Source organism: Micropterus dolomieu, linkage group LG15 (assembly GCF_021292245.1).
Source record: "Micropterus dolomieu isolate WLL.071019.BEF.003 ecotype Adirondacks linkage group LG15, ASM2129224v1, whole genome shotgun sequence".
In the NCBI taxonomy this organism is placed as follows: domain Eukaryota; kingdom Metazoa; phylum Chordata; class Actinopteri; order Centrarchiformes; family Centrarchidae; genus Micropterus; species Micropterus dolomieu.
Genome location: NC_060164.1, coordinates 16,379,622 through 16,406,827, shown reverse-complemented (window position 1 = coordinate 16,406,827; position 27,206 = coordinate 16,379,622). Strand labels below are relative to the sequence as shown.

General features: G+C 39.1%; 1 protein-coding gene across 4 annotated transcripts in view; it reads right to left on the bottom strand.

The window, feature by feature from the left end:
- The window catches only part of LOC123983872 (protocadherin-15-like), a 225,915-nt gene extending 205,672 nt beyond the window's left edge, over window positions 1-20,243 (bottom strand). For all 4 annotated transcript variants that reach the window (XR_006828318.1, XM_046070298.1, XM_046070299.1 and 1 more), the window contains exon 1: window positions 19,764-20,243. The gene's annotated coding sequence lies outside the window, so the exon portion shown is untranslated. The remainder of the gene's footprint in view (window positions 1-19,763) is intronic.
- Window positions 20,244-27,206: the final 6,963 nt, after the last annotated feature.

Below are 27,206 nucleotides of genomic sequence, written 5' to 3'. Positions count from 1 at the left end.
CAGGAGGAAACTGCACCTGCCTGATATTTATGCACAACTCCCTTCAAAGCCACAGCTTTTTAATTTCTCACTTTTGCACAAACAGTTTTTGTAGGGATAAAAAAAAAAGAGAGATCTAACTTAATATTTGTGATTTAAAAACAACCATGCTTAAGTACAGAAAGGACATTTGTGGAGGTGATGAAGAATTATGGAATTATGGAGTTATTATGGAATTATGGAGGTGCATCTTCACCCAATCACCACACCGGTGATTGGGTGAAGATGCACCTCCATAATGGGTGGGTGGGTGTCACCATCCCCGCTCCTCCACACTCTTAATTACCTGTCACAGAGTCTGGCTTTTATGACAATGAGAGGACATTAGTTAATCTATGTCACATTAAGAAAGAACACCACATATAGTCACAATTCAATAAGGGCTTTGCTGAGACTCAAACAACTTAATGGCAAATCTCTACACTCCAAGTATGGATTTTAATTGTTACATTACTCTCTCCACACCTGTCCTTGGCGAAAGAGCTCTCTATGGAACAACAATGACAGTCAAATCTGCTGTAAGAACAAGGTGTGTTTATGTGTATTATACTGGTGCTCAGCAAGAGTATCTCTACAGATCAGGCTATGAATTTTTGTTTATGTCTTTACAGATAACATGTTTTTATACTTTCTATTGTAATTACAGTATGTATTGTGCTGCTCTGGCTCTTGAAGTCAACTGTATCTTCAAAGTCACAAGCATAAATCATAAGCATCAACAAGCTGGACGCTGCTGTGCTGCATTTCCATGTACCAAGAAATATTATAGTGATTGTAATGTATAAGTTAAGTCAAGGCATGAATTAAATATTTTGGTTGGTCATTGTTTGGTCTCATTAGTTTTTAATGTCAACAATTATACTCAATCCAACAATGCATTTCCCTCTACATGAACCCTGTCAAAAGCCAATACTAACATAGATTGAAACTCTGACTTTGGCATCAACATACATATAGGCTTTTTTCTGATGAGCGGAATCTCTCATGCAGCGTCTTGTCTCGGGTTCTTAAGCCAGGATCAGGAATCCATGAAACTTCAATTTAGTCCAAACCCAAGCATCACACATCTACAACCAAACCTAACCAATAAGTGTGTGATGAGATCGTTTGCCACATTTCTGACAATATTTCTTGTCAAGGTGAAAAGCTGTCTCACGATATCAGCATGACGGAGTGCGAGTGTAAAATTAGCATAGAAGATGCCCCCCCACTTTTAAAATCAACAGAATTTTGGGTACCAATGGTGACAGTGACAGACAAGACACAAACAATATTGTTACATTTCTAAATGCACCTGCATTGTTTTGCCTTTTGTGACTTTCCCGATATCGTGTATCATCTTGTCCCATGAGCTAAGTGTATGGTCACACCCCTACTGACCAACATATGGTTAGTGGACAATGTTGGGGTACAGTTGGCCGGCCTGTGAGGTTGTGTGAAAGAGGACCCCATCACCTTAGCAGTACATTTCTTAAGCTTTAAACACATTTTTGTTGGCAGACTGTGCTAGTAGGGTTCATTGCTTTTAAGGATTTATTATGTCTGAGTTATGATAATAAAATATTTTAGACAGCCAAGCTAGCTGTGCATATCAATTCAGCAATGTGCAACTGTTATTCTTGACAATACACAGTGAAATTTCCAAGGCCTATAGGAACGTCAATTAAAAAAAAGCAGCTGATGCTGCACGCCTGCACACTGGAACTGAACAACATCTGGACTGTGTGTGTGCTTGTTCATCTATAATAACTCCATGCTACAAGCAAGAAATTCAAGGCTTACAAAATAATGTAATCATCAATAGCAGTGACTCCAGCTTGGTTCTGTTTTCCAGAATAGGAAGCCAGTGAGGGGTTATGTCCTTGACACTGCACTAGCAACTCTTACTGGTCGGTTGGAGCACCTTCCTAGAGGAGGATGACATCTGGGGGTGTCTGGGGGTAAAAGCTCCCCACTGGTTTCAAATTATTTTTTAATTTATCATTCATACTGAAAGTGCTACAGCTTGTTTTTATGCATTTGTTATCAGGCATAGTAAAGCTGTGTAACAAATGTCAAGGTGTAAATTAACTAATTAGTTTAGTCAGAAAGCTTTTTTTGACAGTTCCCTTTCTCTGGTACAATATTTCAAGTGTGACCTGCTTCTCTGTGCAGCTGTAAACAAATGAAGAATCATCTAATCATCTAATCCCCTCACACCTGTACACAAATGAAGTCACCCGCCATGTAGTGTGACACCTGACTTCATGAGATAATTCATCAGCAATGTCAGCACAGGTTGCTAAAAGCAACTCCCCCTTATGAATTCATTTAGCATGTGACACTCACAGTCTAACAGCCCTGGACCTGTGGTGGGAGCCATTAAGCCGAGATATTCCTTATAATTAACATGTGTCATGGCTGATGTGCTTTTATGGAAAGTAAAAGCAATTGAGACACTCGCTACTGTGAAAATAGCCACACTCAAACTGCCACTTTGGAAAAGACGTGTGGACAGACTCAGTAAACAAAAGACCGAAAGACAGAGAGATAGAAGCTGATAGCGAGATCTTTTAGTCCAGGAAATTACAGCAGATGCCATTAAAACCTATGGTCAAAGTAAAAAGACTGATGCAATTTATTGAGTTTCATCTTATCTTTGTCAGCACAGTGATGTTCATTGATGGACATTTTACAAAGAAAACATTTTGGAGGGCTCTGGTTTGAGCTGAAGGTCTCAACCACTATAGCTGCCTTCAAGATTACAACAAGCTATTCACAAATTGTCCACAAAAGGGTAAATGGAAGCAACAGCATTACACTCTGAATTGAATGTTAACAACTTTGAATTGCCTTCTAAATCTGAGCCAAGCTTTTCTTGCTTGTTGCAACATTTTCAGGTTTACGTGGACAAAAACATCTTTATTTGAATAAGTGTTGAGTTTAGGTGTATATATGCTTCACTGCTAGATTCACTTTCAAGTTTTACATCAGGGGTTCTCAATCTTTTGTAACTTAAAAAAGATTTCCACAGACCACCAACCCAAATAAATGAGAAAAAACATGATATGCCAAAAACAAAAAAGGGAGAAAAAAAAAATAAACTGGGCTTTGACAGGATGTCACCTTATTCAACACACAGTGCTCTCAGCTCAGCATCACTGCCTGCCATTATTAATCCAAATGTATTGTATTCAGGGTCATATTTCCTCACCACACACTTTGGGATGTGTAGTAATCCAAAGGCTAGTAGGAAAAACAAGGGTAGGAAACTAGAGGGACTTCATTGGTATTCATTGATTTTCTTTTCCTTGACCTCGTGCTCTTTTGGTTTCCTGCATCCAGTATATGGATGACCTGTGGGGTGTGTGTGCAGAAACAAAACACTGAGAGAAACGAGGCTAAATTGTAAACCAAGAGTGATTTGAAAGATTAATGAGTGTTATGTGCTCCCTCTGTTGCTTTTATTTTAACTTTGATGTCCTTTCCCCTCTGGTGTACCTCATCTGTTCTGATTATTAAAGAGGCCAGGGACACTACAGGCTCTCTGCTGTCTCCTTCCTTGCCCCAGCTACACCCTGTTTACCTTTTTGGGAGAAGATTGTAAAGGTAGTCGTGGTTTTGTGGCTTTTTATCCTAAGCCCAGTGAATAATTGGCCTGGGGCTTACACTTTTTTTTTGGCTACGCTAGTGGCATGGCACTAGGGATAGGAATGTCAGTTGGTCCACTGCTTTAGTTCAGATGAAAATATCTCATGGATTGCCATTAAATATTGGACAGACATTCATGGTCCCCAGAGGATGAAGTGGGTAATCTCCTGACCTTAGCAGTAGCATTTAGCCAAAAGCACCCGTGTCCCGCAGCCTCAAAGAGATGCTAGTGTGGCTGAAAACTCTTTGCATCTTGACCGCCTTCGAATTTGCATACAAAAATAAATGTTTACTTGCTTTCCGAACTAAACCCCTTTTGGTTATTTTTGAATACTTTCATAAAAAAAGTGAAGAATAGTAGATGACAGAATAATCCACCTCTGTTAATCAGGCTATACTTAATCCCATTATGTCCTCAATTCAAATAAGATCACCTGGTGAATCTAACAACATGACAGCTGCAATAATAAGCATATCCTTACATTGTGTATAATTTAATTGTATAATAATTTGAACACAGTGAATGTCCCTTTCATGAACAGATGAATGGTCGCATGTTGGCTCATTTAAATGCATAATGAGTAGTTTTCAATAACCAGAGGAGCAAGATGATCACTTATTGGATGGCGATTATGTTAGTAGTAATTATCGTTGACCTTACTTTGTAGGAAATGAAAGACCACGACTGTGCCAACAAAGCTTAATACACCATTACAAAGCCAACAGTACTGTGAGCATCCATATGCTGGTGTCCCCATTTTCTGACTGCACCCTGTGGGTTCATGCCAAAACAAGACCTCGGTCTGACCTGCTACTAAATAAAAACAGACACAGCCGTTAGTGTGGTGCAGTGCCCACTCTGGTAAACTTTAGAATGAAACCTGTGCTTGATGTGTTCGAGCACTGCATTGTGTAACATTTAACATACAAGAGTTCCATGTAAAAAATGTCTTGGGTAGAGCTTTTTCCGCTAAAACACTTCCAGTAGAAAAAGAATGCTGGCCATTGATTGCTCGTTGAGGTATTGGTGGCCTTTCCAAAGGTGGTCTAGATTTTTCTCTGGGTTCTGCAAATGAAAATCGATTACTGGAAAACTATAAACATAAATAGACCACAGCAATTTCTCTTGCACTTGACTGAGTTCTACTGAATCAACTTGAGGTCACAAAGGAAAACATTTATAAACTGGGGTGAAGTGTCCAATTTTGCTGGATAACCTATCATACTAAACAATAAGGTAAGAAACAAAAAGGCACCCAGAATGGACTGTTTGTCAGATACAGATAAATTATATTGCGTATTTGTAATAGAGAAGACTGAAAATATATTCTGTGAAGGATTTCAGCCTTGCTGTAGGCTGAAATCCTTCCCTGGAAAAGGCTGATACAAGCAGACAAAGTAAATAAATGTGTCGTCATTTTCACAAAAAAAAGGGACTAGTTTGATGTATGGGTTACCTTTTAATTTCAGGGGGTTTTCATGCTCTATTTAGTTATGTAAAGTTGCATACCTTTATGTAGCCCACCTTGAAAGTGAGACTCAGTGGGCTTCAATTAAAACCTGACATCAGCACAACTCCACATTTCACAGCTAATTTGCTTAGATCACAAGGTGTACATGGCTGCTGCACAATCCTGCTGAGTGCCAATAAAAACGCTGGCCCTTTTTTCACATTCAGAACAAACATTAATGATGGAAGCCTCTTTATTGTCAGCCCTACATGTGCAAACAAGTACAACATGGCACTTGCTTAAATATTGCTGTCATATGTTGGTTTGATAAATATTATGGTCACTGTATGTGTTTTTGGGGGGTAAATGTCATCCCTCAGAGGAGTGCGAACATAACAGTGCTGAGTCTGAAGACAAAGAAGCAAGCTGATAGTCAAAATTAAAAAAAGAAAAAAATCATCATCTTTCTGAGGCTTACTGGAATAAATGTTTGAGCGTTTCCATTCTTAACTAAACACATTGTGGGATTAATTAATAAAGACTTCAAACTTACAGACATGCATAAACCACACTGGCTTGATATTGCACAGTCTAAGCAGTTTCTACCAGCATTCGATTATTGATGATTCCATCTGCAGCATGCTGTATGTACACCATCATAAGGCCTGTGGGGTCCTTGCATGATTGTGTTAAAGCCTGTATGCAATCACTTGAGGTTTCAGCTGAGTGCTGGCAGGTTGACAGCCTGTGAGCACGAGCACTGCACTGGCTCCAGGATCCCTTTTTTCACCCTCAAGTTGCTCATCCATCAGCATGAGCCCTGTCCAGCAGTTTCATTCTGAATATCCAGAAGCCTATATTCAGAAGCATTGTAAAATAGTTAAAAGACAGTGGGTACACCTCTAATTGTCTGAATGTAAAGTAAGAAGGATGGGGGCAGCAAAGTTCAGCTCTAACAGGAGTAAAATCCTCAACTTCTTCGAGGACGACATTGTCAATCGGTGATGAGTGAGAGGGAGTGTAATTGGTCGTGAAATTGTCATCGCACCTGCAAGACATTCCAACACTGTTCGGAAAGTGATAACCTTCACGATGGAATACAAGGTTACTCAGCCATTTGCTCCCCGAGCCTGCCCGCTGAACAAATGCACTGTCAAACAAGAGGAAATATTTGTAAGAGGCCCCTGTTCTGGGTGTTATGAGAATAGTGATTGTGCTTGCCAACTGGCTTTCAGATGCAAATGGAAGTTTTTACATATAAGCAGCCCTCCAGCTTCTTGTGTTATCAGAGTTGTCAAGAGAATTCATGAAGGAGGTACACGGGAGGAATGAATGGACAAGAGGAGAGCACATTCTGGCAAACAATCTCATTTGATGCCCTCTTTAATGGATGTCCTCCTCAGGGCAGAAAAGGCTAGAGCAAAAAGGAAGACAAGTACAAATAAAATACATATGGAGCCAAACATGATCATATCAGAAGATTTATCTACTAATGCAGTTGTGTATTTATAGTTCAGTAGTAATGTCGTCACAGTAGAGTACAATTCTATACATCAGCCTAGTAATTTATAACATAACATTGTCAACTAAATCAGTCCCACATGCTTCTCTGTGATGCTCCTTCATTTAAATCATTAATAGCCAATGGAAAGTGGAAATGTGACTTTTAGAAGTTTTCACATAAACTACACTTAGACAGCATCAATTGATTACTTTAATCAAGTAGATGCACATTTTCCTGTTCATTATAGTCCACTGCCGGGAGGTTATTAATGTTCAAAATGACTCACTCACTGGTGCATAACTGCAAGAATCAAAACAATTTAAAGCATTGACAAAAGATGACAGATGTCTTACTGCCTTTTGTTATAATAAACATTTGTTCTTTGTGCTACTGCTGGTGGCATTAATGAAAGACACTGACCAAAGAGGCATGAATTTTACAATATAGAACAATATGACCCACATACTGAATTTTTAGCAGAACAAATCCCTCTGAAAATACTCGATCATCTGCTATAACTTATTGTAGTTTATTAAAACTCTCCTGAGAGAATGCTTCCTTGAGGTCTACCACCTCGGTACGTAGTTTATATTTTACTGCACAATTTGTTTCTAATTCCATTTAAATCCCTTTCATAAAATGTTTCTGAAATATTGGGATTATTTTATTCAATGTCAAGGTTTGAGAGATGTGTATCCAGTTATTCTGTGGAATCTGCTGAATTGCTAGTGGGAACACAGTTAGTTTGAAATGTATGTATTGTTCCTGATTTAATCTACAATGTCAGCTCTCTGCAAATAATGTGTTCCCTGAGAAAGTGTGCATATCATGTACCATAAACTGTCCTCATAGCAAAAGTGTACATTTGATTACTGTGAGGTACCTGTCTCATGCAAATAAGATCAGGGTTTTTCTCCCCCTCATGTTTTTGCTATTTGTGAAATGACTTAGACTACTCTGGCAAGCTGTATTACCAATACCTGTAGTAAGAAAAGTGTTTATCCTCACATATGGAGAAAAAAAAGCACTTATTTCACTGAACCAAAAAGTCATTTTCTCTATTGAATGTACTACCACTCACTGATGAGGTAATGAGCCTCGACCATGTGCATTTACACACTGCTGCCAACCAAGAGTGTCATATCCCACATGCAGCAAAAACACCACATTTCTCATCTTGCAGAGTGTGAAACAAGATACAGAAGCACTGACGTCCAGGGCAAGTGGGAGGGCTCTTTACGCAAAAGGTTAAGGATTTCTGCTAAGCAGACCAAAATGCAGGGGAAAAAATTACTTTTTTTTTCAATTTAATTCAGCCTCTCACATTAACTTCAAAGCGACAGAAGTAATTCCCACTCTTTGCTGGTGTTCATTTTCCCATGATAAAACCTTGTCCTCTTCATTAAAAGCCCATTTCTCCTCATCCTCTTTAGCTTGTCATGTTCAAACAGTGTTCTGCGCTCCTTGCTAGGCTGGATTAATAAAATATTTGATATAAAATGTCAAAATAAGGGAAAGGCAGCGTGGACTAGGGACCACAGTGATTATCACAAGGAGAGAGAAAAATATAAGATACAGTATTTTTCCCCCTTCTTTTTCCTTAACTGCAGCCTATGCTCTACTATGGCAGAGGAAAAGTTGTAGCTTAATAGTAAACGTTGAAATCTCTCTCTCTCTCTCACAAACAAACAACACAGATGCAGGGTATTTGAAGGCTAACTCATGTACATCATGCTGCATTGCAGTGTGTTAGACAAAAAATAAATAAAATCAGAAAGGTTGGCAATGAAATTCTTGTTCTCTGGCTCTTGTTCAAAATCTTGTTTTCCCAACAATGCTCATAGAAAATGTACAAAAGAAAATCACACAAGTAAAATGAGAAAAGAGAAAAAGAGCTCTAATATAGTTCTAATGTACCACAATATTTTCCTAAACCTAGCCAAGTAGTTTGGTGCCTAAATCTAACCAAACTGCGACCACATGTTTTATTTTGAAAGTCAAACCGGACATTGCATATTTGTTATTGCTAACTTGACCAGGGAGTCCTGCAAATGCTAACCTGATGTTAACCTGGGGTACGTAGAGCAACATAGTTGGAAGCGTAGGGCCATGTGGGGGGGCTAGGGTGATGGCGTTGTCCGTTGATCTGTTTGGTCAGTATGCAAACTGTAGTGGGTGCAGTGAGGGGGAATAAGTATCTAATTATATGATCCGCTTTCAGCAGCCACCTTGATGTATGATAGCCTTATTCATGTCGAAAGGCCTGTCATGGACTTTCATTATTCTGTGCCATGATGGTATTTAACTGTACCAGCTCTTCAACAAGTGTCTCCCGTATGGGGAGAGAGACATAAATTAGGTGAAGGTGTCCCTAATTAACTGTCTGGACCACTCTCTCACTTCCCAATCAGCACTCAACGAGCAACAGGAGTTCAAGAATCTTTGTGCAGTAAGAAAACTAGGCGGATCTCCCTCAGTTCAGGGAATATACTGTATATCTGGATAGAAACATTAAGCATAGTGTATGTCAATAAATGGTGACTCACAGCTGGTGTGAACGACTTAAAGAACAAGGTGAAGTGTCATTTCTTTGATGTATAAAGGCCATGCAAGGCCATAGAATTAGATCCTTTCCTTCTTTTTAACAGCCATTACTTATGCAAGATTGCCACACAACCTGACACGCTCGCACTGACACATGCACATTTATGAACGCACACACTTTCATGAGAATGAATGAATGAAAGTTCAGGACTTATTCTTAGTTTTCTTGAAACGTGTATAATTGCCTTCCTCAAGTGGAACATATACAGTATCAAACATGCATTTACAAGACTGAAATGTTTATTAAATTGTCGGCTGTAAGCTTGTGCTGTGGGGTCTGCTCATTGTAGGGCAACTAATGGAGTATGTGTGTTACAAATGAGACTCTACATTGGTTTTGATCAAGTCAAGCTCTACTTCATCTGACCTGATTATCAGCAGACGTCAACACAATGTCCCTTTCTTATGATGAATGGGTTTATTTTTTTAGGTCACGTCAGTCACAAGTATGCATTGATTAATATTAAGACTAGGCCTTTGCTACAAAGCTGTGGGAAGGCCTTGCTGAAAAAATGCCACAGAACAAAAGTTGTGGAAACGACATATTCTTTAAAGTTAGAACATTCCATAGAGAAATATGACAGAAACTCACATAAGAGCCTAAACAAACCTCACATAGCAAAATTGCTCTTTAATCAATAGTCCATATCACAAGGACCCTATAGGGTGACGGTGAATGGGCCTCCAAATGGACTCCTGGAATGAGGAGGCTTTATTTATTCTCACCTGAAAGTAAATTTAAGGCACTTGCAGCCAAGAGCAACAACAGACTTCAGGCTTATGCTTCATCCACTTCTTTAATTAAATCACCATTTCGTACATTAAGAAGTATTTGCTCTTAGTAGAGAACCGAACATAACAGAAACTGTCTGCTGTGATTAATCCGTTTCTTCTACCAGTCTCACTTCTACACCTGCAGCTACACTGCCAAGTAATACTTAGGTGAACAAAAGGTGTGATGTTCAGTGTCTTGGAAGTCAACGTTTAAACACATAGGGCTAAAAGAATCAGGCACCATTTTACATGTGTAATTTACAAGGGGTTGATTTTTGTTTAATTTTGCATAACCTATCCAAGTGATAAAACTCATGTGAAGTTTCACTCGAATTGCTTAATGAAGATGAACCTGTGATTAGAAGTCCATCTCTGAATGCATCTAATTGTTAGATATTGTTTTCATGCAGAGAAATACACTCCAGCAATATGATCTTTTGGGACTATCTCTTTCTCTCCAGAACAACTGACAGCAATGGGGAATATATTGTTCAAACAGCTTAAAACAATATTTACAATGCCAAAGCTGCAAAGAAGTTTTCTTTTTGCCAGGAAAGGTCTGACAGCCAGTACTCACATCGAATATGTTTTGGCAGAGAACTACAGCTACTGTATGAATATTCATACAGTTTAGTCTCTGTTCAGTTAAATGTTACTATCACACAAACACACTGATGTTCTGAATTTTTATAGCTTAGTCTTGCTAACTGAATTTCCAGAAAATCAGCAAAGAAAATACAAACTGTTGCACATTTTCATCCATTACCATTATGCAAATATTCGAGAGATAAAGTTTGTTGCTGCCAATTCTCCAGTATGGCAACATTAAACCACTGCAGAAGAATAAGGTGCAATAAGATGAATCAACGCCAGTCAAACCTCAAATGATGGAAATATGACGTTTACGATATGATCGGCTTCTAACCCAAAACATGGAAACACTGTTGATTTTGGTATAACCTTAGCAAAATACAGCAGAGACATGTGCACATAACCAGTGTACGCAATTCAATTTCAGTATGAAGCATAGTTGTCAGTGACAGGCCGATATGGGATTTTGGAGGATATGATGAATAACTGGTTCGGTGTATCTGACATTTATGAAATCCACCAGGCGTAAGTCACCTAACCATGACCAAAAAATAAATAAAATTTTAAAAAATCAGTACACATCATTCTGGTCCTCAGAAACCTTCATTGGCTACCCAATTCTTTCAGAATACAATTTGAGATCCTCCGCTAGGGATAAAAAAAAGCTCTTAATGGCATTGCTCCACAGTACATGTCAGACATGCTCTCAGTTTATACATCCAGCAGATATCCCAAGTCACAAGGCACCAATCTCCTTCATGTTCCTCAAGCATTTTCAAAGTCCGGTGAGACTGCATTCAGTATTTACTCTCCTAAAGAATGGAACAGAGTGTCCTGCTGATCGTAGAATTGACCAACAATATATTTACTATAAAGCAATCTAAATCTGTTGTCTCAATCTGTATCCCATCGTGTGTGTGTGTGTGTATGAAGAACTTGTAATTAGCTTAAAAACTGCGGGTGAAGGAAAGAGTATGTACTATGTGTGCCGTTTTATGCAATTCAAGACCTTATTAGAATCAATTTTCCTGACGCTGTGCTTTGACCTTAGATTAATGTTTTGTATGCATATCAGGTCTTTGTAAGCGGTACGGTCTGGGGTGAGTTGTCAACAGTAAAATTATAGACAGGACGATGATCAGATATAATTGCTGTTTATATCTCAGTAACACATACAAACAAGTTTAGTTTATCAACACACAAGGAGGATCCCCTCCTACGCCAAACTGTTGTAGAGTGTAAACAGCGGCATGACTGAAAATACTCATTTATCATGCAAGATGTTGTTGAATGCAAATACAGAAACAACTTTATTTACACACACACACACACACACACACACATCAATGCTATATTTGTTTTGATTTATCATAATATAAACATTTTATTAGACAGCACTTTTCAAAACAAATGTTACAAATTGCTTCATACAGCAATAAAGGAAAACTGATGAAGCAAAAGTAAAAAACAATAAAATAATTAAAAACAGAGCAGCACAAAACAAGCATCTGCACATGGCTTTAATTAAAATTTGTTAATGCTAACTTTTTCCAGCCAAATGTTCTAGCCATTGGTGTACTGTATTTTAATGATAGTTTTTTAAGAGAGGATCATTAGGAATATACCACAAACCAAAACAATTTAGCCAAAATAATTATAGCCTAATAATAACTTTTGATAGTGGCACGTTAATGAACGTGAATGGCTGTTGATCACTACAGGTCTCAAATGACCATCTTTACAGTTTATTTGCATTTTTAACTTGTCTTACGGTCCGTACTGTTCATTTAAATTGAGCAGCTGACTGTGTGTGGAGAGGTTTTCACACTACCTGGAGTTTTAAGGCTACAAGTGTCTACCCAAATGCTTTTTGTTATCTCTGACTTAAAGCATAATCAGTAAAATGTCATCCTGGAATCATATCGGGCTCCCACGACCTGTGATTGCCTCACAGCTCTGTGGCATTGTGTGCATCTTACTATTTTTAGGCTTGAAATAGATATTCAAGGAGAGCTGCGTACATGTATGTTTGAATGTGTGTTCAAAAATGAGAGGGAGAGCATGAGAATTTGGAGACGTTTTTATCTGTGAGGTGGAGGGTGGATCTTATGTGCTTCCAGATTCATCCCTCTGAGGCTGAAATCCTTCCAAAGGCCTTTTGAGTTGCCTTGGGTCTTGATGCTTTTTCAATTTGTGTGATATTGCCAACTCTATAACCTACATGTTGGAAATTCTGAACGCAAAAATGATAGATTTCAATTTGAGCATCATTATACTGATGATGCTGCGCCTGGCGAGGTTGTTTGAGTGTACAGCTCCACATCAGTGTTGGGCTTGTCAGCTGGAGCATTCATTGAGTTCACGGAGTTCACAATAAAGGTGTGATGAGATCTCGTGCCACAAAATCTCACAGTATTAAAACGTGACGAAATTTCTCATTTTGGTGAAAAACTATCTCAATATCAGCATGATGGAGTGAGAGGGTGAAATTAGTATAGAAGATGTCCCTGCCACTTTAAACCGTTTGTGTGGCAGCATTTTGGGTAGGGCTGGGCGGTTTAATGAGGTATACCGATATAATTTCAAAAGAGATAAAATTTGACAATACCATTTATACCGAAAGTTTGATGTTGAGTTAATTAATATGTTTCCGTAAAGTCCTGCCAGCGTTTGCTCCTCTCGCTCTCCCTCACCGCACAGCCCTGCCCCTCCCTCTGCGCTTGTACGCAGCCGTCTATTCAACATGGAGAGAGACACAGTGCTGAAGACCTGGCTTGGAAAAAGAAAAAAAAACAAACAAACCAAACAAACAAACACAAGGTTCAGTCAGTGTTTCCTACACATTCACTTTAATTTGGCGGGCTGCCCAGCTTAGGCAACACATTGTAGCATTTCAGAGAAACACAGAGTGATTAGGTTACAAGTAACGACACAGTGGATACAGTGGGGAGAACAAGTATTTGATACACTGCTGATTTTGCAGGTTTTATTACACTTATTTTTTAACCCTACATCACACTGACTTCAGGGCTTGGGTCAGGACTTGGGTTGACGTCATCTGTCAAAAAACCGAGGTGACCTGAGTTGGATGCATTTCATTTCCCACACAACATGACAGGTTGGACAACAAGATGGACGTGTTGTTGTAGCAACAGCCTCCATTGTTGTCGTCAACATCGACCTAGCTAATTTTAGCCGCACCAGTGAACACCGCATTAGTAGCTAGTTCACACATAACATGATCATAGCATGCCTATAGGCAATGGTAAGACAGTATTGTGTCTAACTCTTACTAAATTAGACCCAAAAAAGAAAAAAAAAGTGCTAAAAAACCCCCAAAACAACAACAACTTTAAAGAGGTGGTATTATGCTCATTTTCAGGTTCAAAATCTTAATTAGCGGTTGTACCAGAACAGGTTTACATGGTTTAATTTAAAAAAAACACTATATTTTTCCTCATACTGCACATTGCTGCAGCTCCTCTTTTCACCCCGTGTTGTACGCTCCGCTCTTGAGCTACAGAGTGATGCATCTTACACGCACATGCGCAGTTCCCAGGTAAGGACTACTAGCCAATCAGAAGCAGAGAAGGGCGGGTCATAAGAAACAAGCTAGTGTGATCCAAATCAAAGCCGCTTCAGACTGCGACCGTAACCTAGCAGATGGTATAAGTTACTTACAAGTCCACAACATCATTGTTTCACATCTTACCATAAACCACTACAAAAATCAAAATATTTCAACTCAATTTTACATAAAAACTGGCCGAACAATTTGAACGTTTGCTCAGTAGCTTTCACATCGGGTGTAACATTAGCATTATAGCTATAACTCTAGCTGCGTTAGCCAATGTTTACAACAACTCCGCACTTGAACAGTCTGTGAAGTTACATTGCCGTGTTTATTTTAAATATAATTCACAACCAATAAAGCATACTTACAGGTTGTGATTGTGAAATTCCAGGTCCAAACAGAGTCGGAGTTGCTTCGTCTTTTAGGACTAAACGTTGAACTGTTTCCGATGTTCTGACAATCTATGCTGCCTTGCCGAAAAATAGTGCAAAACGATAGACTTGACTAGAAATCTACACAGCTGATTTCTCACCTCAAAACTTCTCAGAAGTGGATTTAGTGATGAAATTCCATCCGAAACAGTAAAATATAAAACCTTCTGTTGCTGGCCTCTGTTTGGTGCACGCAATGACGATGCAGTGAATAGTGAGTATTCTCTGACCAATCAGTCTGTCGTGTTTTCACGTTACATTTTAGTATCCCCCAGCTCGCTTGGAACCTCGACGGAGGTGAGGTGATATGAAAAAAAAATACCTGCAACATTTCTACAATGGAAAACCAAACAAAGACGAGTTGAGCTAAAGGGCCTCCACTCAGACTAGTTGGTTTGAGGGTGAGCCTGACCCCGCTAGCCGCTTGGCAAGCTTTATGACACGTATAAATTGTGACGTCACAAGTAAAGGAAGTGAAGGGCTGGACTAAACGAGATGTTTTCAAGCCGTTCAGAGCAGTGCTTTCTGTAGGAGATGGGAACTCCCTTTGGGCTGGACTTTGGGCTTTTTTTCTTTGCAAACCTGTTACATGCACAAAAAGAGATATATAACCACAACTGTGGACAGTCGATGCTCTTCGCAGCCATGTTGCTTTCTGAACTCGGTCCTTTGGGGGGGCATTCCATTTGTCAGTTCTGTTCTCGGAACATGGAATATACCTTGGAAACCAATAATGATCCTCCATGTCTGCTGGAAGTTTAAATAAGCCACTATTTGCCAACACATTTGCTGTAGCCACTTTAATACAGTACGCCAATTTTGTGTTTACAGCTCACTGCCTTTTACAGTTACATTTCCAACATGACAAAATATGTTTTGCTGTTGCTGAAACATCATAGCAAGATTTACATTTTGATACTTCAAAATCTTACTGCAATAAGCAATACCCAGAGATAGGAAAACTCTGATCTATCTATCTAGTTTAATTGTTAAGTAATATAATTTAAAATATTCTATTACTCCAATCATCATGATCCAATATGAGAAGCAAAGTCATGAGGGTTCATGCACAGATAAATTCTCTTGCTGAAGTGTGAAATTAAAACATGGCCACAATGTTATCTGTCCACACTTACGAATGGTGCAGCCACTGTTTAGTTAACCTATTATCATAGTTTTATAATTCACCTCCTTCCTCTTTATTTGCTTTTTGTCCTGCAGTTATTTATTTGGAGCTAGGGCAAATATTAATGTATGCTAATAGAATTTCAATCAGTAAACATATGGACACTTGCAAACTTCCTCACAAATTATAGATGAAAATAATCTGCATATCTGCTTCTCTCAAATGGATTCCCCTCAAAACTTGAGCCGTTGGTGGTTCCTCGAGCAAAAATTAAAAATGATAAATTCCTTCCAAGGGCTGCTGCTAAAGGGAGATGACGCTTAATGTTCACCTACTGACGCACCCGTTGGATCCTGCTCATTAGGTGGACTTTAACTGAAGGCAAGTAAGCTACAAACAGCACCCAGCCTCTAATTATTGATTCAGAGGGCATGGTCGGACTCACACACACACACACACACACACACACACACACACCACAGTATGATAACTGCTCAATTTTAGCTTTTGCAGCAGGTGTAATTGACAAATTGGCATTGTAGTTTGACAATGGGCAATTCAATACAGGGAACACAGAATTATGCAGCCTCTTTCTTACTCCAAAGAGTCTCCATATGAGAGTTTCATATGGAGGAAAGGTTACATATGACTTACAGACGTGCACATAGGGGAGCTAATCAGCGCAACTATTGTTCCAATGTTGACCACTGCCCTTCTCAAAAGAACCTTAGGTAATCATTTTTGATGGAAGGAAGAAGCATTCCAGGCTCATATTTTCCTCAGAAGGGCCAGTGATGCCAATCAAAAGTCCACCATTCCCAAACACACACAGCTAACACTAAAGGCTTCCTTGTCTCCACAAGGAACTGCTGCCCAGTCAGCAGTAGTTTCTGTAGTCTACATTCAGAGACTTAACAAGGTGAAAAAACAGGAGCTGAGGGACAAATTGCTCAAACATTCTGTTGCATCCAGGTTCTACTATAGATTATCTGACTGTGGTCCCTTCATCAATAAGGTCTGTCTGTTAACCAAATCTATAAACAATGATCCAACATATTTGTAATAAAATTATTTCAGAAACCTGTTACCAAGCAAGAAAGGACAGATCTAGTCATTGTGTTTGAGTGACAAGAAAAGCAGATTTCCCTCTGCTTTATCTCTTTTCAACAAGAGAAGGAAAGCACGAAATATATCTGCAGTGCAACCATATGCATGGTTTTTCATATTCATATCAAGTTCCCTTTCAATTAATTTTGAGACTATTAGTGTAACCACACTGAGATAACTTGTATGAAATGATATTCTCCTTTCATGCTTCAGTGGGGGCCTGAATATAGATTTCTGCTGAAGCTGCCAGCTACGACGGCTAGTCAAGCTCTACTAAGACCTAATGCAGTTACAAGCTTTTGGCTCTATATTTACAACACCTCAAGACTGATCTGATATAAATGTTGTATTCTTGATCTGTAGGTCACATTAACCCATGGGCCCTTCCAAAATGAATAAGAATACTCTAACGCTGAATCTTTACTGTTGATTTTGACAGTATCATCATTTTAATTTGTTTTTAGATAATGACTATTAACAATGAACTCATCTCTCATATTGTCCATATTGTAAATCCTGGGCACGGAGCATCAAAACATGAGGAAACCATGCATATTATGTCAATACATCTTAATAATTAAACCTATTGATGATTACAAGATCTGAAAAGTATACAGTAGCCCTGGCTTATTTTCTTTTCCAACCAAGTATACAGTTTAAATAAAAGTAAAATCAATTCAGATGTCTAAGCATGAACTGATTTACTGTATGTATGCCCTGTAAGCTTTAAATTAACAGTGCCTTTCACAGCAGACGGTAGGAAATTTGGAAGGTGCAACACCAAAAAAGTGTGAAAAAATAATCAGTGTTGAGCTGTGTGTACAATCTGACCACTGCAGCCACATGTACACTTTTGCAATTAAGTGTCAACTTCCTAGGCACTCTTCAAAAAGTTACTCTTATTTGTTAGACTTTTTTTGTTATTTCCTCTTTGCTGCTCTTTTCTGCTCATTTGTGTTCTCCCTTTCCACACACACAAAAAATAAATAAATAAATAAATAAAATACAGCTTGATCACATCTACCTGAGACAGAGCTCGGGCAGCCATCAATGCTTGCTGTTTTTTTTGAACTCTTATTTATTTCCCAGAGCAATGGAGCATCTGTCTCTCCCTCACCGGCCATGGACTGAATACTGCAGAGCATTGCGATTTCACACCCTTGCGACAGATAAATCTTTCTGCTGGGCTTGCCATGAATCTTCTAGCGCGGAGTGGCCACATAGTGTGGCACTGTTGCACCTGACGTTAGAGAGGCTGCACCCTTTGAAACTTGAGATGCACCTGCGTTTCTTGGATTCTTTTTAAAAACCCTTTTTTTTAATGTCATCTAGGGTACAGTTAGAGAAAATGAAAGAGCCACTGGGGCTAGATTTACCTCCTCTCCATGCAACTCTCACACAATCAGCCATTACTGTGAAGACATATCTTTAACCTTCAATAAATTAACCTTTAGTTTCTTTCCAAGCTGGCTTTCAAATCTCTTCCATACCCCTCAATCATCAGATGCTGTCCCACTGAGCGGGCCATGACAATGGGCTGCCTATGGAGCAAGACACTGGCAGAATATCAATGGATTCTGGCTGGCCTGAGCCACCCTACTCTTCATCTCTCATTTCCCAAATGTGAGCCTCTGGAAAGAACTGGCCCATCCCTAAACTGATGAAGGCATCCTGTAGCAATGCTTTTTAAGTATTCCCTGCACACTTCTAGGGCACTACCCAAACCTGTAGCTGTTGGGAACTGTAGTACAGAGAGAACAAAATTACATAAGAGAAAGCAGAGCATTTTAAGCACATCCGTCAAGAACAGGATAATGGGATCGTGTGTTTTCTTGATGTTCACTGTAAGCAGTGCTATACACATACTAATATAAATATGTAATCTCAGTGGTTGAGTCCTACTAAATGAACAGCTGTCTTCAGCAACCCCTTCAAATGCAGTTAAATTATGTGTGATGTGTGTCAGGTTTGGGCAACAAGTGTGCTTGATCTTCTTCAGGGAGATCTAAAAGCCTAAACTTGACAAAATGTAGTAGTGGTATAAGTCAAACTTTACTGAATCATATCGCTCACAGATCAGAGCCACTCAATTACTATGGCTTCTGTGCTTACATTTGGCCTCCAGTTGTTTTCTGTTGTGTATATTATATACTGTAGTTCAAGGCATAAGAAAGTGCATTACTATGCTGTGCAATAAAGTGAGCTTTCTGTAACCTCAGTTGTTTGGTCAGGATCAGAGGCACTCTACATCAACTCATAAGTATTTTCTGGATTTACTGCATTTTTGGTGAACTACAAATTATAAATTCTTTAAAGCGTTGCAGAAACAGTCTATTCTATAAATGAGCATTAACAAATGTTGCTTTTTTCCAGAACAAATGCCATGTTCTCAATGGTTCATTTGGTTGTATTCCCCAGACCCGTTCTCTCTAAAATTATATTATATATAAAAAGCTCACAGAAATAATTTTAGATGTCCCTGTTGAGAGCACATCGAGGCATGTTCTAGTTGGCTTTGACCCTCCTAGCAAACACATAGTAACGCAGACTAAAACACGAATACCTGAAGTATCGATCGTCTCTGAATTGGTGCACATTCTGCAAATTGCATTTGCCTTTATGGAGCGTTGTTTCTTGGGTAGGCTTACGTGTTAAGCGTGTGAAATACCGTGCATGGTCCCTGGATAAAGCCGTAGAACGTGCGTCATGCGGGATAACCCTCCACTGACCCTTTATCTCTCAAATATATGTGGTTTTCGATTTTATAATAAACAAAAGGACTGCGATGGCACCTGCGCGTAACAGGCTCCAATAAACGATGCCGTTGTCCAAATACTAACTACTATGTGGTTAGGGCTGATTTAGCTGTCTGACACAACTTCACATAATGCCATAAATCCCAACAGCCTGGACTCGAAAATGATTTCCTTACCTCACAGATGCACCCGATGTATTCCAAGTGCACCAAAGGTCATTGCGCAAATATTCAGAGGACGAGATGTGGGAGTGATGAGAAGTAGGTTAGACTGCACAACACCTAATCCTGTTGTTAGTGTCCTTCAGACATCGTCAACCCTCTAATCTTCAATACGAGAGGGGCGCTCAGAGACTCCGTTTATTATCTCACCACTGTCAGTTAATGCGTGTGGCTCACTTTCTCTTGCGCAGCCGGTCAGACAAAGTTGTCCGTGTTCCTTTCACTAATGCAGGCGACCCTGCACAAAAATGTGAACGTTTTCCAGCAAAACAGTGAGAGAGGTCAGCTCAGTCTTCAGCAATGAAGCCTGTTTACCATTCCCGACAGGTGGCAAGTCCAACCACCCGCTGAAAAGATTTACACATCATCTAGCTGGATGTGGAGACGGCTGAAGCCTTAGAGCAATTCTCCGGGCAGATTAACCCAATAGTTGTGTTGATCCCCTCCCTCCCTTCTCTACTTCCTCCATTTCCTCTTCCCTTGCGCTTTGGCGCCACCCTAAGTTGTGCTGGAGATTTTTATCCACACGCAGGGGTTCCCAAATGTCTTCACGTTCAGCTCCCCTATACACAATTGATAAAATTTAGAGTTAGAGATACACTTTCAGAGATTATTTTGTTGAGGTTGGTCAGTTGGTTTATTATTTGGTACCTTATTTCATTCTCATATTATTACCATATTCTAATCAGAGCATTAGCCTAAATGAATTAAATATCACTGAGATGGAACTTATCCAAATCCTTCTGGAGCTCCACTGAACGCCCTCAATTCACAGCTGGATAATGTGGTGAATTTATAGGCCCCCCAAAAAATAAAGCTCTCAGAATGTGTGTTACCAGTTTCCCTTTTGCCACTTACCAATTATTCCTGTATTTTCAGAGCCTGATATCCCATGCTGTTCTCAATATTTCCCGCCTTTTGTCATCACGTGACTGCCACACCCACCACCTGTTCTTAATTCCCTAATCAGCTCCCAGCATATAGCCTATAAGCACTTCCCCCCACTTGCTATCTGTTGTAACTATTTACCTGCCCTTTTGTATTCATTATATCTGTTGACAAACCCTGGTTTTACTATTGGTTGGGGTCTCATAGATCCCTACTGTAAACCCTTTTAAGCACAATAAAAGGTCTTTATATATATATATATATAACATGAAATATTTCCTTTGGTATTTTGTCACCTTCAGCAAATTGGCATCCCCAGTCTGTGGCAAAGGGAAGAGTTGCCTCCTCAAAATCATATTGGGTTTTCAAAAGGTCAGAAGAGAAGGAAAAAATTATTATTATTATTATTATTATTATTACTACAGTATAACCCATACCATGTTGGGGACTGTAGGGTCCCAAACAATGAGGAAGAGCAAATGTCAACAAAACACAAAGGTTAATTCTTATACCTGTAACATTAGGGTCTGTTGTTGCGTCTTAATGACAGGTTGTAGAGAATGAGGTAGAGTGGTCTTAAATCAAACTCTATATATGTTTCTATATAGCACAGAAAATGTATAGCTGCCTAGGAACGTTATGACATTACATCTGAGTTTGAGTCAAAAAAGAATTATGTTTTTAGTGTGCTGTGTTAGCAAGTGTTCGATCTGCATAATATCCATCCATCAGGGAGGATTGTAAAGACCAGTTGTGATTTGTGTTTGTTTCTGTCATTACTGTAAATCTCGCTAAGCAGAGTGAAAAGATTCTCAGTGTCAAGCGTGTAAGATGTAAGTGCTGAATCTGCACATGAGATTGTATAGTATAAAGTGCCTACATGTAAAGTCTTTCCTGATCTTATCCCACACTGATCCAATGTAAGCTCTGATTTGCCAATTCCTAACTTCCAACCTGGTCTATGCAAATATATCAGAATTTTTAACAGTTTCTTTTCTCATCTCTTCTGTTTCTTACTGAGAAAGAGAGGATTAGACCTAAATCCATTTTGAAATAAGATTTATCACAGCGTGAGTTAAAACTCACCTGCAAAAACAAAAGTATCAAGGGAAGGAAAAACACTGGTCATTTTTAAAAAAATGCAAATAATTTATGTTTAATGTCATTTTAAGGTTGTGTTCTTCCCATTCAAAACATTTGATGTATTCTATTTATGGTTTTATGCTACACTCATGAGACTAATTATTCCACAAGAAGGTCAGTTGGCCTCTCCACATTTGGTCTGACCTATCTTATAAATATGTACGTAAGGAATAGTATTAGGACATTTGGCATTATACGAGGAGGCTTAGACCTTGGAGAAGATTTTATCCTGGTAATTTCATTTTGTCAGAGTTACTAGCCTGTAAGCAAAAACTTACTTGAACTGTATTGGTTTGGTCATGCAATGTATTTGTGGAAGTTCAGAGAGCCGCTTCTTGAAATGAAGCTGTGTTCTTCCAGTTTGTTCTACAGTGCAATAAAACTGCCTAGATGTGCCTATTGGTCTGTCTGTTTATGCTGTGGAATACAATATGACTGGTTACTATTTTACCTGGTTTGTTACCATGATTGCTACGCACCTTTAAACTACCTTTTTATCTACTATAACTATAATTTTATTATGAATATAAGGAACATTTATGAACATTGCTGTCATGAGGATGAATTCACAGATTCTTTACCAAAGTTGTTACTGAGACTCAAAAGGAGTGACTTCCGTTTGCTCCTTATCACAGGGCTCTGAATGAGTTGGTCTTACATTTCCCTCATGTTTTGTGGACCATGCCGTTCAGTGGCGGTGGAAAAAATCTGGTGTTTGTCCAAAGCCCTGGGAAACAAACAAAGAGGCTCAGAGCCACACAACACTACTCCAACTATTCCATCCATTAATCACTTGCCCACTGACATTCAGGTTAATATCTAGTTTATCAAGATATGCTACTGTTGTGACGTTAGCTATAGTAGCAGCACAGTTGTGAGTATCACTGTCTGGAGCTGCTGTGCTGGTTCTGGGAAAGTCTCACCCTGTTTGCATGTTAGCTTTGTAAAAGCTTGCTAACCCACAACTTGGCTAATTTAGTTATATTTCTTTCTATGTGGTTGTTTGCTCTATATCATGGTGTTTGAGTGGTATTGGATTTCTACATAATCCCTACTTTTAAATCTTAGAAAATACAATTATTATTTTCCTTATTATTATTTTGTAATTTCCTGTTTTATGTTGATAAAGTACTTCCTCATGTGACTTGTGTATATTTACTTTATGAATTATGCAGTCCAAAATTTTAATGACAAAGTCAACAGCTTCAAAAGTCTCATAGAGTGGTGAGGCGGGGAGATGTCAAAACCAGTGAAGCAGTCCAAACAAAGGCAAACAAAGAACTCTTTCAATGTAAAACAGGAAATACAAAACTAAAACCCCAAACCATGACATATACAACTGAAATTTTTCAGAAATTTTCAGAAATTATATAACGAACATCAAACAATTCAGAAAGGTACATAAAGACACCACAGAAGCATTGGCCATGGATTGGAGGATCTATATGATAGAATAGCAGAATACGACAATGTTAAAACTGTCCTATACTATCAATATGGTGGGACTAAAATGTATAAATAGTGTAGTGGTATTGTAACCGAGAGTCCTGGGTACCTTATAAACTTAATAAGAAAAAAATCCAAACCTCTGAATTTAAACACTGATTTAACACAGCCGCCTGTCTGCAGTTATAGCCGGCATGTCTGAAATGAATAAACCGGAGCGGTCATGTCAATAAACGTGAGCAGAACAAGAAAATAACAAGGCTTTCTGTAGCTCCTCTTTTTTTGACGAAGATGTGAAACGCTGTAGTCAGAGCGGCGCTGGTTAGAGTTATAACATTAAATGAAATCTTAAAGCTGCAAGTCCTCGTTTTAGACAGTCATTTAATATTAGATGCATTCAACAGCAGGTCACTGTATCGTAGACGGCATGATTTAGACAGAATGGTGGTTAAGAAATGGTTTCACGTAGCTTTGGTTAGAATTAAAGAGTGCTGGTAAAGGGATAAACTAGATGTGAATATGCTACATTGAAATTATGGCAGATTATGTGCAAAGTGAAATACACATGCATATTCTCTCTCACTGAAAAAGTTGCACCTTCCAGCAGTAAAAAGTTACTGATTGTTTACATGATCACTTTTTGAGACAGTAGTCTATTTTATTATTTAGGAAAAGGTTTTATAGCCCACACATATACCAGCCTTCAATATCGGCCGGTTCTAAATGTAGTTTATACAGTAAAGGGGTCTACTCTCAAAATCGAAATATCGGCTCATAAATCGGCTCCTTTTCACTTTAATATCGGCATCGCCCCCCAAAAACCCAGTTCGGCCTCGCTCAAATTTATATATATATATATGTATGTATGTGTGTGTGTGTGTGTACCCTAAAACTTCAATTAAGAGCCGAGTCCCAAATAGCCGCCTATCTCCTTTACTGGCCTGGTGTGGGAACACATTTTGACAAATAAAGCCTGCCTCAATTTAACGTCTGGTCTGGTTTTTATAGAAGTTCTTTGGATGTATAAAACCTCTTGAACCCCACGGGTTCGCCTGCTTTAGCTGCTTCTAAGCTGCTTAGATCATTATTACAAATGTTAATGTTTAAACCTATGATCAATATGTCAATATGGACATGCTGCACATTGTTAGATCAGTTAGCTTCTCCACAATTCAACTGTTCAGTTCATTTAACGGAAACAACAAGACCCAAAGTCTAATTCTTCTAGATTTACGGGTGTAACCTGCATGGCTACAAGAGAGGAAAAGGGGCAAAAAAGTGCTGACTCACATTAACTTTGAAGTGCTTGTTAAGTCCGAATGTGTCCGTTCCTTGATTAATTATATTCCTTTAGTCTGTAAGGGTCCACCGATCAAAAGAAACAAAACAGCTTTTCATAAAAATTATCCAAGTTGTGAATCCTGTCATGTGAAGTCCATCACTCTCTGTCTGCTAACTTCTCTCATCTAGTGTTGTGTCGTTCAAAGAACGTTTCGTTCATAACACCTAATCGTGTATATGACTCGGGAGGAACGGGTTGTCTCAGTGAGTGATTCGTTCATTTTCACGCATGCGTGAAGGATCTTGGACTCTTACGTTCACTCATCACACGGCAGCTGCATGGGCTCCGTCAGCACAGGAAACAGAATTGATTAGTTCACGACTCATAGCAACTGTGGGTCGTTTGAGTCGTTCATTTGTCACGTGACAGCTCGGCTACAGGGCTGTGGTAAGCAGGCAGCACGGGAAACAGAACTGATTAGTTCACGACTCTCAACTGTGGGTCTCTAGGTTTGAGTTGTTCATTTGTCATGTGTCAGCTACTGTGGAACAGGAATGAGCAACTCGTTCACCGCTCACATGGGTCCTCCTCAGTCTTTCGTTCATTCGGCAGGCTGAGTGACTGCCAGCGCCGGAGAATGAGAGGCAGGTCGGCTGTCAGGTAACAGTCACTGGACTGATATTATATAGCTATTTTGTTAATTATGTGACATTTAATAAAGCATAACATTATTACAGCGCACTTATGTTGTGCTAAGTTATAGTTTTAACACAGCTGCACTGTAACTTTAGTCCTGCTAGTGTTTAACATTACAGCTAACAGCTGATGAGAGTTGTTCTGGGTCGCTCCACTTCAGAGCCCTGACCGAGCCCTGGGAGCCGAATTACTGAGGTCGTCTCCTCTCCAAAACAAACAGACCCGGTCACTAAAACATTAAAACACAGCCACGTAGCAATGTTAGCGTTAGCCCTGTAAACAGCTAACAGCTGATCCAGGTCCGCCAGAGAACGCAACGTAACTTTTCCTTTTTATTTACCAACAGAGCCGTGCTGTTGTTTCACAGCTCGTGACTGGTGAACAACCTGCAGTGTTTGAGAGCGATGTGCTCATGTGTGTTTCTCTGTCTGCAGAATCAGGACCTGATGTGGCCCATTCTGCGTCCAGACCTGCCAAACTGCTGCGTTTATATGTGTTTATTTCTTTGTTCCTCTCTCTGTGCTGGAGTTCTTTAAGAACTTGGTGGCTTGATCCAGATTATTAAATTGGATGAATTTTAATAAGAGTGTGTTTATTCATATAGTGTATCAAGCTTATTACTTCAATATATTACTGCAAATCTGATATTAATATTTTACTCATGGATAGGGACGTTAGGCTGCTGTATGAATGAGCACTTCAGAGATAATGATAGTAATTATATACATAAGCCTTTATATGGCTGGTCTGGTTGTATACTCGGGAAAGATTGTGAAAAAGGAAGGATTTAGCCGGAGTATTGGATTGCATATAGACAGCATATTTCTGTGGTTTTTACATGGTTTGAATTTGGTTGTGGGCCCAGGGGGGTTTATATAATGATGATAGAGAGTAATCAAGAGGTGAATTTGTGCATTATATATGTCAAATAAAGCAAGCCAGGCAGCCTTCCGTGTTTGAGAACGCCGCTGTTTTTTAATCGCCCACTAGAGGGCTGCAGCGCCACAATAACCAGCCTAGTTCAAATGAACGAAATGACTCAAAAAAAAGATTAGTTCATTTTAATGAATGAGATTTGAATGAACGAGTCTGTCAAAAGACTTGAACTTGCCATCACTACTCTCATCCTGCATCGTGTTGTTTTTCGATAGGTTGCTGCCTTCAAAATAAAAGCGCATAAGCCATCTGTCGGAGCTAGATCAAATGAATGATGTGTATTTGATATTATTAGATAATTTGGTAACACTTTCTATGAAGGTCATTGCTATAATGACTTATGCATATATATATGCAACTTTTACTTGCAGATATTTAACAACCTACAACAAACGTGAATTTTGAATAAATGAATGGAATTATTGTGATTACATGTGTTATCTGAGGTATTTCCCATCTGTGAAATTCTTGCTCACTTTAGCACAAGAGGGAAGCTGAGGAACCCTTCAATGGTGGACACCATATACTGTGTGACAGTATGATTGAAAATGTCCACACAAAGACATGCTTGGTGTTATGCTATGTCTAAAAGATTAGAAAATTTCAGGTGAGAATGTTATTAGGGATTAAAAGCCACATTTGAATCTGAGACGGGTATTAAAACATTTTATGCTTCTCTACACAAACTAAATGACTAAGCTCAACACCAGTATTGAATATAATTAATCACAGGGTAGAAGCCGGGGAAACCTTATTATGCAACACAGGCTACTTCTCGTGAAAATGGTCCTTGAGGTGTCCTTTATTGATTTTCAGGTAGGTTGGAATCATTGGTCCTTAAACACTGAGCTTAATCATAATAACTCAATCTGTCTAGTCCAATCAGGAGTTCGGCCAAAGACTGCAGAGAGATGTTTAATCTAATTCAAATCCATTTGTGGTTGTCTGACAGATCCATTAGCCAACAGATTTAAAGGATATCGTATTGTTGTTAAAGCACAAACAAT